This window comes from Bombina bombina, chromosome 6 (assembly GCF_027579735.1).
Source record: "Bombina bombina isolate aBomBom1 chromosome 6, aBomBom1.pri, whole genome shotgun sequence".
NCBI classification, from domain to species: Eukaryota; Metazoa; Chordata; class Amphibia; order Anura; family Bombinatoridae; genus Bombina; species Bombina bombina.
In genome coordinates this window covers 1,137,544,039-1,137,560,080 of record NC_069504.1, presented here as the reverse complement: position 1 = coordinate 1,137,560,080, position 16,042 = coordinate 1,137,544,039, and the positions used below count along the sequence as shown (strand labels likewise).

The following is a 16,042-nucleotide window of genomic DNA, read 5'->3' as shown; positions in this document are numbered from 1 at the left end:
CTGCCTCTAAAACAGCATGAGGAACGGACCCCTATCTGGTAACGGATCCTATAGGGGGCAGACTTCATTCTTCGCCCAGGCGTGGGCAAGAGATGCCCAGGATCCCTGGGCATTGGAAATTATACCCCAGAGATATCTTCTGGATTTCAAAGCTTTCCCCCCCAAAAAAGGGGAGTTTTTGCCTTTCACATTTATCTGCAAACCAGATAAAGAAAGAGACATTCTTGCATTGTGTACGTGACCCATTCAGTTCCAATAGAGGAACAGGGACACAGTTTTCCTCAAATCGGTTTGTGGTTCCCAAGGAAAGGAAACCTTCAGACCTATTTTGGATCTAAAAGATCTTAAACAAATTCTTTAGAATTCTATCATTTAAGATGGAAACTATTCGTACCATCTTAACTATGATCCAGGAGAGTCAATAGAGGACTACAATGGATTTGAAGGATGCTTATCCTCACATTACGATGCATAAAGATCACCATCGGTTTTTCAGGTTTGCCTTTCTAGACAGGCATTACCAGTTTGTAGCTCTTTCCTTTGGGTTAACTACAGCCCCTAGAATCTTTATGGAGGTTCTGGGGTCACTTTGGCGGTCCTTAGGCCGCGGGGCATAGAAGTGGCCCCTTATTTAGACGACATCCTGATACAGGCGTCAAACATCCAAGTTGCCAAGTCTCATACGGACGTAGTACTGGCATTTCTGAGATCGCATGGGCATTTCTGAGATCGCATGGGTGGAAAGTGAACAAGGAAAGAGTTCTCTATCCCCAATATCAAGGGTTTCCCTCCTAGGGATTCTGATAGATTTTGTAGAAATTAAAATTTACCTGACGGAGTCCAGGTTGTCAAAGTTTCTAAATTTCTGCCGTGTTCTTCATTCCATCCGCGCCCTTTGGTGGCTCAGTACATGAATGTAATCGGCTTAATGGTAGCGGCAAGGGACATAGTACCGTTTGCACGCCTACATTTCAGACCACTGCAACTATGCATGCTCAGCCAGAGGAACGGGGATTACACAGATTGGTTCTCCTGTTAAATCCGGACCAAGAAACCAGAGATTCTCTTCTCTGGTGACTATCTCGGGTCCATCTGTCCAAGGGTATGACCTTCCGCAGGTCAGATGGGACAATTGTTACAACAGATGCCAGCCTTTTAGGTTGGGATACAGTCTGGAACTCCCTGAAGGCTCAGGGATAGTGGACTCAGGAGGAGACCCTCCTTCTAATGAATATTCTGGAACTGGGAGCGATATTCCATGCTCTTCAGACTTGGCCTCAGTTAGCAACTCTGAGGTACATCATATTTCAGTCGGACAATATCACGACTGTGGCTTACATCAACCATCAAGGGGGAACAGAAGTTCCCTAGCAATGTTAGAAGTCTTAAAATAATTCACTGGACAGAGACTCACTCTTGTCTAAAAGCTATCCCTATCCCAGGTGTTGAGAACTGGGAGGCAGATTTTCTAAGTCGTCAGACTTTTCATCCGGGGGAGTGGGAATTCCCTCCGGAGGGGTTTGCACAAGATCAAGCAGGAGAGTGCTTTGGTGCTTTTGACAGCGCCTGCGTGGCAAAGCAGGACCTGGTATGCAGATCTGGTGGACATGTCATCCTTTCCACCACGGTCTCTGCTTCTGAGACAGGACCCTCTACCTCAGGGTCTTTTCAACCATCTAAATATAACTAATCTGAGATGGACTGCCTGGAGACAGAACGCTTGATGTTATCAAAGCATGGCTTCTCCGAGTCAGTAATTGATACCTTAATACAGGCATAAAAGCCTGTCTCTAGGAAAATTTAACATAAGATATGGTGTAAATATCTTATTGTTATGAATCCAAGGGTTACTCATGGAGTAAAGTCTGGATTCCCAGGATATTATCTTTTCTCCAAGATGATTTTGAGAAAAGGGTTGTCAGCTAGTTCTTTAAAAGGACAGATTTCTACTCTGTCTATTCTTTTGCACAAGCGTCTGGCAGGTATTCTAGACGTTCAGGCATTTGGTCAGGCTTTGGTTAGAACCAAGCCTGTGGTTAAAAATGTTGCTCCGCCATGGAGCTTAAAGCTGGTTCTTAAGGTTCTTCAAGGAGTTCCATTTGAACCTTTTCATTCCATAGATATCAAACTTCTATCTTGGAAAGTTCCTTTTTGGTAGCTATTTCCTCGGCTCATAGAGTCTCCGAGTAATCTGCGTTGCAATGTGATTCTCCTTATCTGGTTCTCCATACGGATAAGGTAGTCCTGTGTACCAACCTGGGTTTTTACCTAAGGTGGTATCTAACAAGAATATCACTCAAGAGATTGTTGTTCCATTCTTGTATCCTAATCCTTCTTCAAAGAAGGAACGTCTATTACACAATTTGGAAGTGGTTCGTGTTTTAAAGTTTTACTTACAAGCTACTACAGATTTTCATCAAACATTCACCTTGTTTGTTGTCTATTCTGGACAGAGGAGAGGTCAAAGGACTTCAGCAACCTCTCTGTCTTTTTGGTTAAAAAGCATAATTCATTTAGCTTATGAGACTGCTGGACAGCAGCCTCCTGAAGGGATTACAGCTCATTCTACTAGAGCTGTGGTTTTCACTTGGGCCTTTTTTAAATGTGGCTTCTGTTGAACAGATTACAAGACGGAGTCTTGGTCTGCGTTTCATACTTTTTCAAATTTAACAAATTTGATACCTTGCTTCTTCGGAGGCTATTTTTGGGAGAAAGGGTTTTTTACAGGCAGTGGTAACTTCCGTTTAAGTACCTGCCTTGTCCCTCCCATCATCCGTGTACTTTAGCTTTGGTATTGGTATCCCATAAGTAATGGATGATCCGTGGACTGGATACACTTAACAAGAGAAAACATAATTTATGCTTACCTGATAAATTTATTTCTCTTGTAGTGTATCCAGTCCACGGCCCGCCCTGTCACTTTAAGGCAGGTAATTTTTCCATTAAACTACAGTCACCACTGCACCCTATGGTTTTCCTTTCTCTGCATATTTTCGGTCGAATGACTGGTAATGGCAGTTAGGGGAGGAGCTATATAGCAGCTTTGCTGTGGGTGGACTCTTGCAGCTTCCTGTTGGGAAGGAGAATATATCCCATAAGTAATGGATGATCCGTGGACTGGATACACTACAAGAGAAATAAATTTATCAGGTAAGCATAAATTATGTTTTTCACATCCTTGGATCAGTTTGGGTTCAAAGGTAACTTTCTTAAATTTATAGTAAATTTGTACAACTCTCCTTTTACTAGTATAATTGTTAATAATGTTGTCTCTTCACAAATTGTGCTTAATAAAGGAACTAGGCAGGGATGTCCCCTTTCTCCCCTCCTTTTTAATTTATCTATCGAGTCACTGGCTATAAGGATTAGGTCACAGCTGGATGGTGTTATGATAGGCAGGCAGGAGATGAAACTTGCATTATATGCGGATGACATTTTGGTTTATCTGTCAAACACTCAGGCTAACATACCTAAGCTCTTACAAATTATTAATCAATTTGGGCTATTTTCTGGTTATAAAACAAATGTATCCAAATCAGAGATTTATTGGCTTCGAATAAATAAAGACTCACTCTTGAATAGCCCTTTTAAAACAGTTAAAGAATCATTTAAGTATTTAGGCATAGTAATACCTACGAACCCACCTGATCTTTATAAATTCAATATCCCCCCAATTTTGACAACATTTAAAGATAAACTTAGATCTTGGGAAAATTTACCCCTTTCTATTTCAGGACGGATAGCTTTGTTCAAAATGGTCCTCCTTCCTAAATTATTGTATATATTACAAAACACAGCATTAATACTACTTGATAGGGATATCCGGAGTCTAAATAGCTGGCTTAGAAGCTTTATATGGCAGAAGAGAAAACCCAGGATATCCCTGAACAAATTAACACATGCCAAGGTATTTGCAGGATTCGCTCTACCTAACTTGCGGCTCTATAACTTTGCTTTTTTAGCACGTATAGCTGCAGACTGGATTTTAGGTAATAATTATGTATTGAACAATGCATTAGAAGAGAGTATTTGTGACCCATATCTACCCTGTGCTTTGCTTCATTGTGCTCCAAAAGATATGCCACCTAGAATCAAGAAAATTAAAGCGATTTTTAATCCATTAAAGGCATGGTGGAAGATAGGGAAGCTCCTTTCCTTTAATTGTAAGGTCTCTAAATATCTCCCCTTAAGGGGGAATCCATTATTTCAAGCCGGTATTGATTCTGCAATTTTTAAAAATTGGCAATCAGTAGGATTAAAAATGATAACACAATTTATCGATGAAGAGAATAAGTGCTTCAAAACATTTGAAGAAATCAAAAATAGCTTCAATCTCTCCAATAAGGAGTTTTTTGCATTTCTACAAGTAAGGCATTATGTGTCTGAGCTGATGAGGGAGGGGGAGTGGAACTGGAAACTGGGTGATTTAGAGGACTGGATCACATTAGTTAAAAAGGGTCGTATGTCTATTTCTTATTGTTATTATTTATTAGGAGCTGAAGAAGGGAAACACACTCTAGAGAAAATTGCTCAAGACTGGAGATTAATTTTGGCACAAGAGTATATTAACTGTAAATTCATCCAAAAATCTATTCACTCGGTGGCACAGGCCACTCTCTCAGCAACATGGAGAGAAGCACATCTTAAGTTATTGTATAAATTTCATTATACACCAGAAAAAGGTCATAAGCTCCAGAACTTGAATTTCTATAAGTGTCCTAAATGTTCCCTGGTTGCGGCAGATATTATACATATGATGTTTAAATGTCCCCTGATTAGACAATTCCTTTCAAAATACAGAGCTGGTCCTACTGGGGATATGGTAAACAAACAAGGCTGGAGAAACTGATGGGGGGAGGAGAGGAAGAGGGACTGAGGAAAATCCCCTACCCCCCCCCCTTTTTTTTTTTTTTTTTTTTTTTTTTTTTTTTTAGTAGGTGTAGGGAGCTGAGATAACTCAGATGGTTTAAAATGATTAAAAAATATTTCAATAGGAAAACTTAAAGTATAAGAATTAACAGAGCCAAATTTATCATTTAGATTATTATAGGCCGGAAAAGCTCAGAAAAAGTTAGAGGTTGTTCTTACCTGGATTGTTAATGGGTGGCCTAATAATCTTTTTTTTTGTTCTTTGAAATCAATGTATTCGTATAAACTTGTTGAAATATAGAATAAAAATGAATATAAAAAAAAAAATGACATGCCCTATTTGAAAAATGAAAGGATTTTTTGGACTTGACTGTCCCTTTAAGATTTAGCACATTACAATGTTAAATTTAAGACAATAGATAATAAACAGTCACAGTCATGTGATCAAGGGGCTGGAAGAAGGTTCCTAGATACAAGGTAATCACAGAGGTAAAACGTGTATTAATATAACTGTGTTGGTTGTGCAAAACTGGGGAATGGGTAATAAAGGGATTGTCTATCTTTTAAAACAAAAACAATTCTATGGTAGACTGTCCCTTTAAATGATGAAACAAATGTGATGCTCCTGCGCATTTGATAGCGGATACAGATGTTACAGCACACAAATATACAGACCACTACGTTTTAGCACACAGTGAGGGAACATTATTTGTAATACCCCCTGTCTGTATCTGTACCCTTGTAGTATACGCAGTGCTTCATGTCACTACGACATATTCCTGTTTAGTTTTACTTATTGCCATACTTTACCTGTACCATTCTGATATATTTTAGTTGCTTGTTATCAGGGAATACTTTACATGTAATGTGTAGCTATGGCACATTATTTGTCACCTCATGTCATTACAGTCACCTAATAAAAACAAAACGTATACTTACCTGATAAATTCTTTTCTTTCCTGGCATGGAGAGTCCACAAATTCATTAATTACTGTCGAGAATTCAACACCTGGCCACCAGGAGGCGGCAAAGACAACCGAGCCAAAGCTATAAGTATCCCTACCACATCCCTTATTCCAACAGTCATTCAACAGAGAAAATAAGGAAAAGTAGAAGAAACACTAGGGGTATAAAGGTGCCAGAAGATTAGGAAACATGTTGCCTTAAAAAACACAGGGCGGGTTCGTGGACTCTCATTGCCAGGAAACAAAATAATTTATCAGGTAAGCATGAATTTTGTTTTCTTTCCAATGGCTGTTGGGAATTCAATACCCAAGCTAGAGAGGACACAGAATGAACTGGGAAAGAAAATAAGGCAGGTGAACCCAATCTGAAGGCACCACGATCAAAACATTTATCTCCCAAAATAGGCCTCAGCTGAGGCAAAAACATTAAACTGGAAAAAACTTTGAAAGACCTGAAAAGAGAACTATGTAGCCGCCTTACAGATCTGATCCATAGAGGCTTTGACCTTAAAAGCTCAAGAAGAGGACACAGCAAAAGAAGAGCGAGTCGTAATCCTCTCAGGAGGCTGTTGATCAATTTCCTCAAAGTCAAACAAAGGCACTCCTCAGCCAAAAGTAAAAGGAGTCGCAGTAGCTATCTGACCCTTGCGCTTACCAGCGAACACAACAAACAATGAAGAAGATTGTCTAAAATCCTTGGTAGCATGGAGATAGAAATACAAGCCTGCACTACATCCAGCATGTGCAGCAAGCACTCCTTCTGCAAAGGATTAGAACAAAAGAAAGGAACTACGATCTCCTGAGAGATATATTGGTCAGAGACCACCATAGGTAGACAACCCAACTTGGTACATAAAACAGCCTTATATGCAAGGAAAAAGATAAGAGAGGAGCCCACTGTAAGGCAGGCAATTCTGAAACTCTATAAACAGAAGAAATAGCCAACAAAAATAAAGGTTTCCATGAAAAAAAGTTTAATATAAATAGAAAACATAGACTCAAACGCAGTATGTTCAGAACACATACGGCTAGATTACGAGTTTTGCGGTAAGCTGAAAAAGCAACGTTAACAGGTCCCAACGCTGCTTTTTCACTACCGTTGCTATTACGAGTCTTGCAGGTTTAGGGGCCCCACACACTTTTTTGGCATTATCGCAAACCGACTTACGTAAACTCTTTTTTCAATGGGACTTGCATAATGCCGGTATTACGAGTCTGTCCTGGGAGGCCAAAAAGTGAGCGGTACACCCTCTACCTCCAAGACCCGTAACGCATTCTAAAGTCAGTAGTTATGAGTTTTACACTACAACACTGTAGCATAAAACTCATAACTAAAGTGCTAAAAAGTATACTAACACCCATAAACTACCTGTTAACCCCTAAACCGAGGCCCTCCCGCATCGCAAACACTATAATACAATTATTAACCCCTAATCTGCCACTCCGGACATTGCCGCCACTATAATAAACATATTAACCCCTAAACCGCCGCACTCCCGCCTCGCAAACACTAGTTAAATATTAACCCCTAATCTGCCGCCCCTAACATCGCCACCATTTACATTATATTTATTAACCCCTAATCTGCCGCCCTCACTATATTAAATTCATTAACCCCTAAACCTAAGTCCAACCCTAACCCTAACACCCCCTAATTGAAATATAATTTAAATAAATCTAAATAAAATTACTATCATTAACTACATTATTCCTATTTAAAACTAAATACTTACCTATAACATAAACCCTAAGCTAGCTACAATATACCTAATAGTTGCATTGTATCTAGCTTAGGGTTTATTTTTATTTTACAGGTAAGTTTGTATTTATTTTAACTAGGTAGAATAGTTAGTAAATAGTTATTAACTATTTACTAACTACCTAGCTAAAATAAATACAAATTTACCTGTAAAAAAAAAAAACAACCTATGTTACAATAACACCTAACACTACACTAAAATTAAAATACATTACCTACATTAAATACAATTAAATAAATTAAATTAGCTAAATTACAAAAAAAACAAACACTAAATTACAGAAAATAAAAAAAAAATTACAGATCTTTAAACTAATTACACCTAATCTAATAGCCCTATCAAAATAAAAAAGCCCCCCCAAAATAAAAAATAAAAAACTTAGCCTAAATTAAACTATCAATAGCCCTTAAAAGGGCCTTTTGCGGGGCATTGCCCCAAAGAAATCAGCACTTTTACCTGTAAAAAAAATAAAATACAAATAACCCCCCCAACAGTAAAACCCACCACCAACACAACCAACCCCCCAAATAAAATACTAACTAAAAAAACCTAAGCTCCCACTGCCCTGAAAAGGGCATTTAGATGGGCATTGCCCTGAAAAGGGCATTTAGCTCTATTGCAGGCCCAAAGCCCTAACCTAAAAAATAAACCCACCCAATACACCCTTAAAAAATCCTAACACTAACCCCCGAAGATTCACTTACCGGGAGAAGTCTTCATCCAAGCGGCAAGATGTCCTCCACGAAGCCGGCAGAAGTGGTCCTCCAGACGGGCAGAAGTCTTCATCCAGACGGCATCTTCTATCTTCATCCTTCCGGCGCGGAGCGGGTCCATCTTCAAGACATCCGACCCGGAGCATCCTCTTCAAACGATGGCTTCTTTGTAATGAATATCTATTTAAGTGACGTCATCCAAGATGGCGTCCCTTAAGATTCCAAATGGCTGATAGAATTCTATCAGCCAATCGGAATTAAGGTAGAAAAAAATCCTATTGGCTGATGCAATCAGCCAATAGGATTGAACTTCAATCCAATTGGCTGATTGGAACAGCCAATAGAATTCCAGCTCAATCCTATTGGCTGATTGTATCAGCCAATAGGATTTTTTCTACCTTAATTAATTTCCCTATAGGAATCAATGAGGCTGCGTTACTGAGTTTTACGCTGCTTTTTTGCAAGTGTTAGACTTTTTCTCAGCCGACTCTCCCCATTGATGTCTATGGGGAAATTGTGCACAAGCACGTATAACCAGCTCACAGCTGACTTAAGCAGCGCTGGTATTGGAGTGCGGTATGGAGCACAATTTTGCTCTACTCTCACTTCTTGCCTTTTAACGCCGGGTTTGTAAAAACCCGTAATACCAGCGCTGCAGGTAAGTGAGCGGTGAGATAAAACTGCTTGTTAGCATCGCACAGCTCCTAACGGAAAACTCGTAATCTAGCCGAAAGACTCCAAAAGGGAGTAACAAGATTAAACACAGGCCTGACTCTAACTAGAGCCTGAACAAATGCCAGAGCATCTGGAAAAAGTGCTAACTATTTGTGTAACAACAGGGGAAGGGCAGAACACTGTCCTTTGAGAGAACTAGTTGACAAATGCTTCTGTGAGAAACAAAAAGATTAGAGGAACTTAATCTTGTGCCAAGGAAAAACAGAATTTATGTTTACCTGATAAATTACTTTCTCCAACGGTGTGTCCGGTCCACGGCGTCATCCTTACTTGTGGGATATTCTCCTCCCCAACAGGAAATGGCAAAGAGCCCAGCAAAGCTGGTCACATGATCCCTCCTAGGCTCCGCCTACCCCAGTCATTCGACCGACGTTAAGGAGGAATATTTGCATAGGAGAAACCATATGATACCGTGGTGACTGTAGTTAAAGAAAATAAATTATCAGACCTGATTAAAAAAACCAGGGCGGGCCGTGGACCGGACACACCGTTGGAGAAAGTAATTTATCAGGTAAACATAAATTCTGTTTTCTCCAACATAGGTGTGTCCGGTCCACGGCGTCATCCTTACTTGTGGGAACCAATACCAAAGCTTTAGGACACGGATGAAGGGAGGGAGCAAATCAGGTCACCTAAATGGAAGGCACCACGGCTTGCAAAACCTTTCTCCCAAAAATAGCCTCAGAAGAAGCAAAAGTATCAAACTTGTAAAATTTGGTAAAAGTGTGCAGTGAAGACCAAGTCGCTGCCCTACATATCTGATCAACAGAAGCCTCGTTCTTGAAGGCCCATGTGGAAGCCACAGCCCTAGTGGAATGAGCTGTGATTCTTTCGGGAGGCTGCCGTCCGGCAGTCTCGTAAGCCAATCTGATGATGCTTTTAATCCAAAAAGAGAGAGAGGTAGAAGTTGCTTTTTGACCTCTCCTTTTACCAGAATAAACAACAAACAAGGAAGATGTTTGTCTAAAATCCTTTGTAGCATCTAAATAGAATTTTAGAGCGCGAACAACATCCAAATTGTGCAACAAACGTTCCTTCTTTGAAACTGGTTTCGGACACAGAGAAGGTACGATAATCTCCTGGTTAATGTTTTTGTTAGAAACAACTTTTGGAAGAAAACCAGGTTTAGTACGTAAAACCACCTTATCTGCATGGAACACCAGATAAGGAGGAGAACACTGCAGAGCAGATAATTCTGAAACTCTTCTAGCAGAAGAGATTGCAACTAAAAACAAAACTTTCCAAGATAATAACTTAATATCAACGGAATGTAAGGGTTCAAACGGAACCCCCTGAAGAACTGAAAGAACTAAATTGAGACTCCAATAAATTGCGAAAAAACATGAAGGAATTGTGCAAAATTCACCAAATTTTCACCACAGTGTCTTAAAGCCTTAAAAGTATTGCACACCAAATTTGGAAGCTTTAACCCTTAAAATAACGGAACCGGAGCCGTTTTAAACTTTAACCCCTTTACAGTCCCTGGTATCTGCTTTGCTGAGACCCAACCAAGCCCAAAGGGGAATACGATACCAAATGACGCCTTCAGAAAGTCTTTTCTAAGTGTCAGAGCTCCTCTCACATGCGACTGCATGCCATGCCTCTCAAAAACAAGTGCGCCACACCGGCGCGAAAATGAGGCTCTGCTTATGCTTTGGGAAAGCCCCTAAGGTATAAGGTGTCTAATACAGTGCCAGCCGATATTATTATATCAAAATACCCAGATAAAATGATTCCTCAAGGCTAAATATGTGTTAATAATGAATCGATTTAGCCCAAAAAAAATCTACAGTCTTAATAAGCCCTTGTGAAGCCCTTATTTACGATCGTAATAAACATGGCTTACCGGATCCCATAGGGAAAATGACAGCTTCCAGCATTACATCGTCTTGTTAGAATGTGTCATACCTCAAGCAGCAAGAGACTGCATACTGTTCCCCCCAACTGAAGTTAATTGCTCTCAACAGTCCTGTGTGGAACAGCCATGGATTTTAGTTACGGTTGCTAAAATCATTTTCCTCATACAAACAGAAATCTTCATCTCTTTTCTGTTTCTGAGTAAATAGTACATACCAGCACTATTTCAAAATAACAAACTCTTGATTGAATAATAAAAACTACAGTTAAACACTAAAAAACTCTAAGCCATCTCCGTGGAGATGTTGCCTGTACAACGGCAAAGAGAATGACTGGGGTAGGCGGAGCCTAGGAGGGATCATGTGACCAGCTTTGCTGGGCTCTTTGCCATTTCCTGTTGGGGAGGAGAATATCCCACAAGTAAGGATGACGCCGTGGACCGGACACACCTATGTTGGAGAAACCTCATTCCTCACACCAAGCCAAATACGTACACCATACCCAGTGGGCAATACGACAGGTAAGCGACTTATGAGCCTGAATTAGGATAGCAATGACCCCTTCAGAAAAAACTTCCATTGGACAGTATTAAGCGTTTAATCATCACACAGTCGGCCTCAGAGATCAAGATATTGAGGAAGGAACTGCCCTGGGGTCAGAAGGTCCACTCGCAGGGACAACCTCCACGGAGGAGATGAAGACAACTTCACTAGACCATCACGACCATGCCTGCAGTCGAACACTTGCAAACGGAGAAAAAAAAAAAAACAAACAGATACATTAGTCTGAGCCTCCAAGAAACTGCAAACACATCCACCAACACTCCCTGAGAATCTCTCGATCTCTACCTGTATTCTGGCAGTTTGGTACAGAAAACAAGAAACAGAAAACAAAAACCATAAGGTCTATCTCATACCTCCCCTTTACCAGAAAGTTATCATCTCGGAGACCACTCCCTGGGGGAAAGGAATGCCTTTCAAAATTTTGACGAGAATGGCCGATACAAGGCAATTGGAAGACCCACATCTCCAGGGATCTCCACTTGCCCCCCCTGATGATTGCAGGCCACTAAAGATGATGATGTCCAAATCTAAGAAAAAAAAGGACATAACGTTAGAGCATATAAAAGGCACTAAATACCAGAAGATAAGTGGGAGGAAGGACTCCTTCAGCGACCAGGTTCCTAAACCTGCAAACCTCACAATCTCTCAAGATGGTCTCAAAGGCACTTGGTTCTGAGACTGAAGGATTTACAGACACCAGGAGAGAGAATCTCTCCTATCTATGCCCAGGCCGATCAAAAGAAAGAGGTCGATCCTTGACTGAGCACATGAAAAAGTTGCAGAAGAAGAGGAATATATATGGTAGACAAAATAAGATGTATAACCTCCGGGTAGAGACCCACTAATGGACAGAATCAGACAGAAGCTTGGATCATAGGAAGATCTGCACTATCTTCCACTCAAGGTCCTGAAGGGGACATGGAAGAAAGTCTGATAAAGATCTCGCTACGAGAAAGGTGGAGCTTTAACAATATCAGCCAGATAGGGGCCCACCGAGAATCCTTGCATCCTGACCACTGACAAAGAGCAGAGTAAAAAACCCTGGAGCAAAGCTAGATCAGACAGCTACAAAAAGGGGGAAAAAAAAGGTCAGCAAATTAAGGAACAGAAAAGATCCTAACAGAATCTTATAGATATGTGCAATAGAGGACAAGAATTGATCCTTCTGGACAAATTGAAGGAAGGGTCTGATAGATTCCATCTAAACGGACGGTACCTGAGAAACCAGACGCCAGAACATTCCACCCTTAGAGGAACCATGATTAGGTGAGAATAGGATTCTTGTCCTGAGGGGGGCTACAAGAATAATATCTCCCCCAGAAACTAGATCTTCTCTAGAAAAAAGGAGAAACAAGAGTAAACCTGGAAAGTCAGAAGACCTCCTGGATAAGAATAAAGGCCATATAAATCCTATAAGGGATGACACTTCCTAGAAATTTGAGCTGAAGTTGGTTCCAACTCGCAACCCTGAGATTGTGGGTCAGATGACCTGAACACTGAACCACAAACAGTTCGACAGAACTAAAGTAAGGGATCTGCTGAATCTGAAATCAAGGCCTTCAGTTCACAAGGCAGAGAAGGTGAACTTAGATCACGTGGACCTACTTGCATAAAAAGATAAACATGGAGAATTACAGGTAATATAACACATTCTCCCTCAAAACTGCTTGAGTGTATTGCCCAGAAACAAGTCAGTAGCATTGTGTCACATGAACACTCTACACACACACTGTAAAAGTCCCGTCTGTGCCAGCACCTAACACATATAAAATAAGTAAAACACCTATACTAGGCCAGATGTCTAAACCTGACATTCTGTTAGCGAGCACCACTACAAGAAATAAAATGGCGCTACGGAGCAATGCATATGTAGAACTAAAGGCCTGTATAGCGATCACCTTTACAATAATAAACAGCATGGAGAGGAGAAAGAGCACGCCAAGATCAGCGAGGCAAAACTCCAAATGTAAAATAATTAGACAAAGCATATTGAAAATTTATGCTGAGAGCAGTCTCACAAAGGTGTCATGCAAAGCGTGCCAAAAACACTGCCAGTGGTGGGAAGAATTGCGGTGCACCAAGACAGAAACATAAAAAGGCGCTGCTCGCCCTTTGCGGTCTCACAGACATTATTCCGGGCGGGGACATTCTCACTGTCTCACATCTACACTCGACTATTACAACAAAAAGAGCCCTCGATCTTAGCTGACATACTAACAAAGCACAACAATAACTGTGCAACAAAACTGACAGCACAAGACATAAAAGAGAGCTTAAAGCGCACAAAACAAGCGACATTAGCGGTGTCACACAGAGAAGCACAGGTTAGAATTCTACACATGGACTACATCACACCACATAGATTATCAAAATGGGATAAGCGAATCCCGGATTGTTGTGTTAAATGTAGATCCACGGCTCCATCATTTCGGCATTATTTCTGCACCTGTCCAAAGATCAAGAGGTTCTGGGGTCAATGTCAATACTGGCTAAAGATTACGTTTCAGATAGAGATAGTATTCACAGAGGTGGAAATTTTTATGCTGAAATGGGATGACGCACATAAGAGACTACACAGATTCCTCACATTATATACATTACTGGCTAGACAATGTATTCTCAAAAGATGGATAACTAGACAGGCACCGACAATAGCAGATCTAAAACACTTGTTGCTTAAACAACTTTTTGTGGAACAGTATGTTAGACTCGACACACAGGTTACGTCCCTTCCTACGGAAGTGGAGATTATTTTTAGATACATTGGACCCATCCATTCAGAGCCAGGTATTGAAGCCCTTTGCCCACTTGGAGGCAATGTTACAAACAGACTTAAGAGAGGGGAGACGACACACGGAGAATAGCGCACAGAGTCAGGAGCCTTTGGAAGTAATGTTGTTTTGAAAAAAAAAACAGGGTGTTTAGATTGGACCTCCACACAAAAGAATACCCCCCTTTTTTTCTCTCTCTCTCTCTCTCTCCCATTCCTTCCCTTTCTTTCCCTCTCTATTAACTCCTCCTAACCCAAAATTAAGTACAGAAATGTCAATTACTAAATTGCTTATGGTTAATTGGTCAATTTGTAAATAGTTAGTTGGAAGTTCAAAAAATTGAAAAGCACCTTAAGGAACGGAGTGTACACTCATATGCAGACACCAGAGACATGGTTACTACCTTTTGGACTTGTTACTTCTGCAATGAATCATGGATCTTTGATCAGATATGCTGCATATTAAACTCATGTATAACTGCCTGCATAAAGAGATTACTGTCTACTAATTGTAAGATATACATGGAGATGTTGTATTTACTCTGTTTCCTTTAATAAAAAAGAATAAAAAAAAAAAAAAAAAAAAAGGTGCTGCATGTAGAAAATTACTGTCTAGAAAGGTAGGGGTCTCCATGAATCCCCGCTTCAGACTAGCAGCATAATGAAGGCGATCCTATAACAGATGCGCTCACGAACGTACCTGTACTGTCTACACTCCATAAGTCACACACACACAGACCAATAAAGGCTGAGTGCCCTAGGAATCACCTTAAAAATGACTAAAAAGAACAAAGCACGGTGACATTGTCCCCCTTAGCTCGGGAAGCCGCCACCACAATCTAACGCTCCCGCATAAATCTGCACCTTTCGACTTACCCCCCTTAACTCCTCCCTTTGAGAGAACTTAGGGTACTGTGCCTCCAAAAAACCTTCCTATGGAAGACCTGGAACTCTCCAGTGTCTCCAGACGATAGGCCATCTGTAGCAGGAGAGAAAAAGGGACTTACCCTCAGAGGACTTCAGCCATGATGAAGTGACAGCTCTTCCAGGTCTAACAGCAAACACATCCACATCTGACAGGGACCTGAAGTAGAAATGAAAGCAGTGTAAGCCAACACTGGTTGTCAGGTGGGGGTGTTAGCACAGATTGCTGGAAGGAGGACAGAGAAGTTCCCTGTGATATCCAACAGCTACCAATACTCTTACTAAGAGGTTTACATGGATACTGTTAAGATTACTGAAGCTTTTACTGTATCTTTGCACTAACCACCTTGTCTCATCATTATATGTGGGTGTGTCTGGGTCTCTGTTACATCATCAGAAGCCATGTTTAGTTTAACTGATGAACCTGTTAGTAAAGAAGCCATGTGGTTGTGGCTGAATAAAAGTTTTACTGAAGCACCTGCTGCAGCGTCTCAGTGATATGTGCAAGAGACATCAGACACAAGGTAACAGCACACAACTGAATGTTCTAATCCTGACTACACAGAGAACATAACAGATACAGCATTAACCCCAGTCCTATATTGAAGGGAAACTACCCATTAAAGGACTTAATCCAACCTTCTTCAGAGCACCATCTTCGCCACCTCCTAGTTACAGAGGCAAATAATGACTGGGGGAGTATGGGAAGTGGGAGGGATACTTATAGCTTTGGCTGGGGTGTCTTTGCCTCCTCCTGGTGGTTATGTGTTGAATTCCCAACAGTAATGAATGAATTTGTGGACTCTCCATGCCACTGGAAAGAAAAGCTTAGCCTGGTACATAGAATTAAGCAAAGTGTGGAGTACCTCTGGCTTATATGGCTACA

At 40.8% G+C, this 16,042-nt stretch overlaps 1 protein-coding gene across 2 annotated transcripts in view; it reads right to left on the bottom strand.

Annotated features, from left to right (window-relative positions):
* Positions 1 to 16,042, bottom strand: part of LOC128664282 (N-acylneuraminate cytidylyltransferase) — a 238,183-nt gene that overhangs the window by 144,204 nt on the left and 77,937 nt on the right. The window lies entirely within an intron of this gene.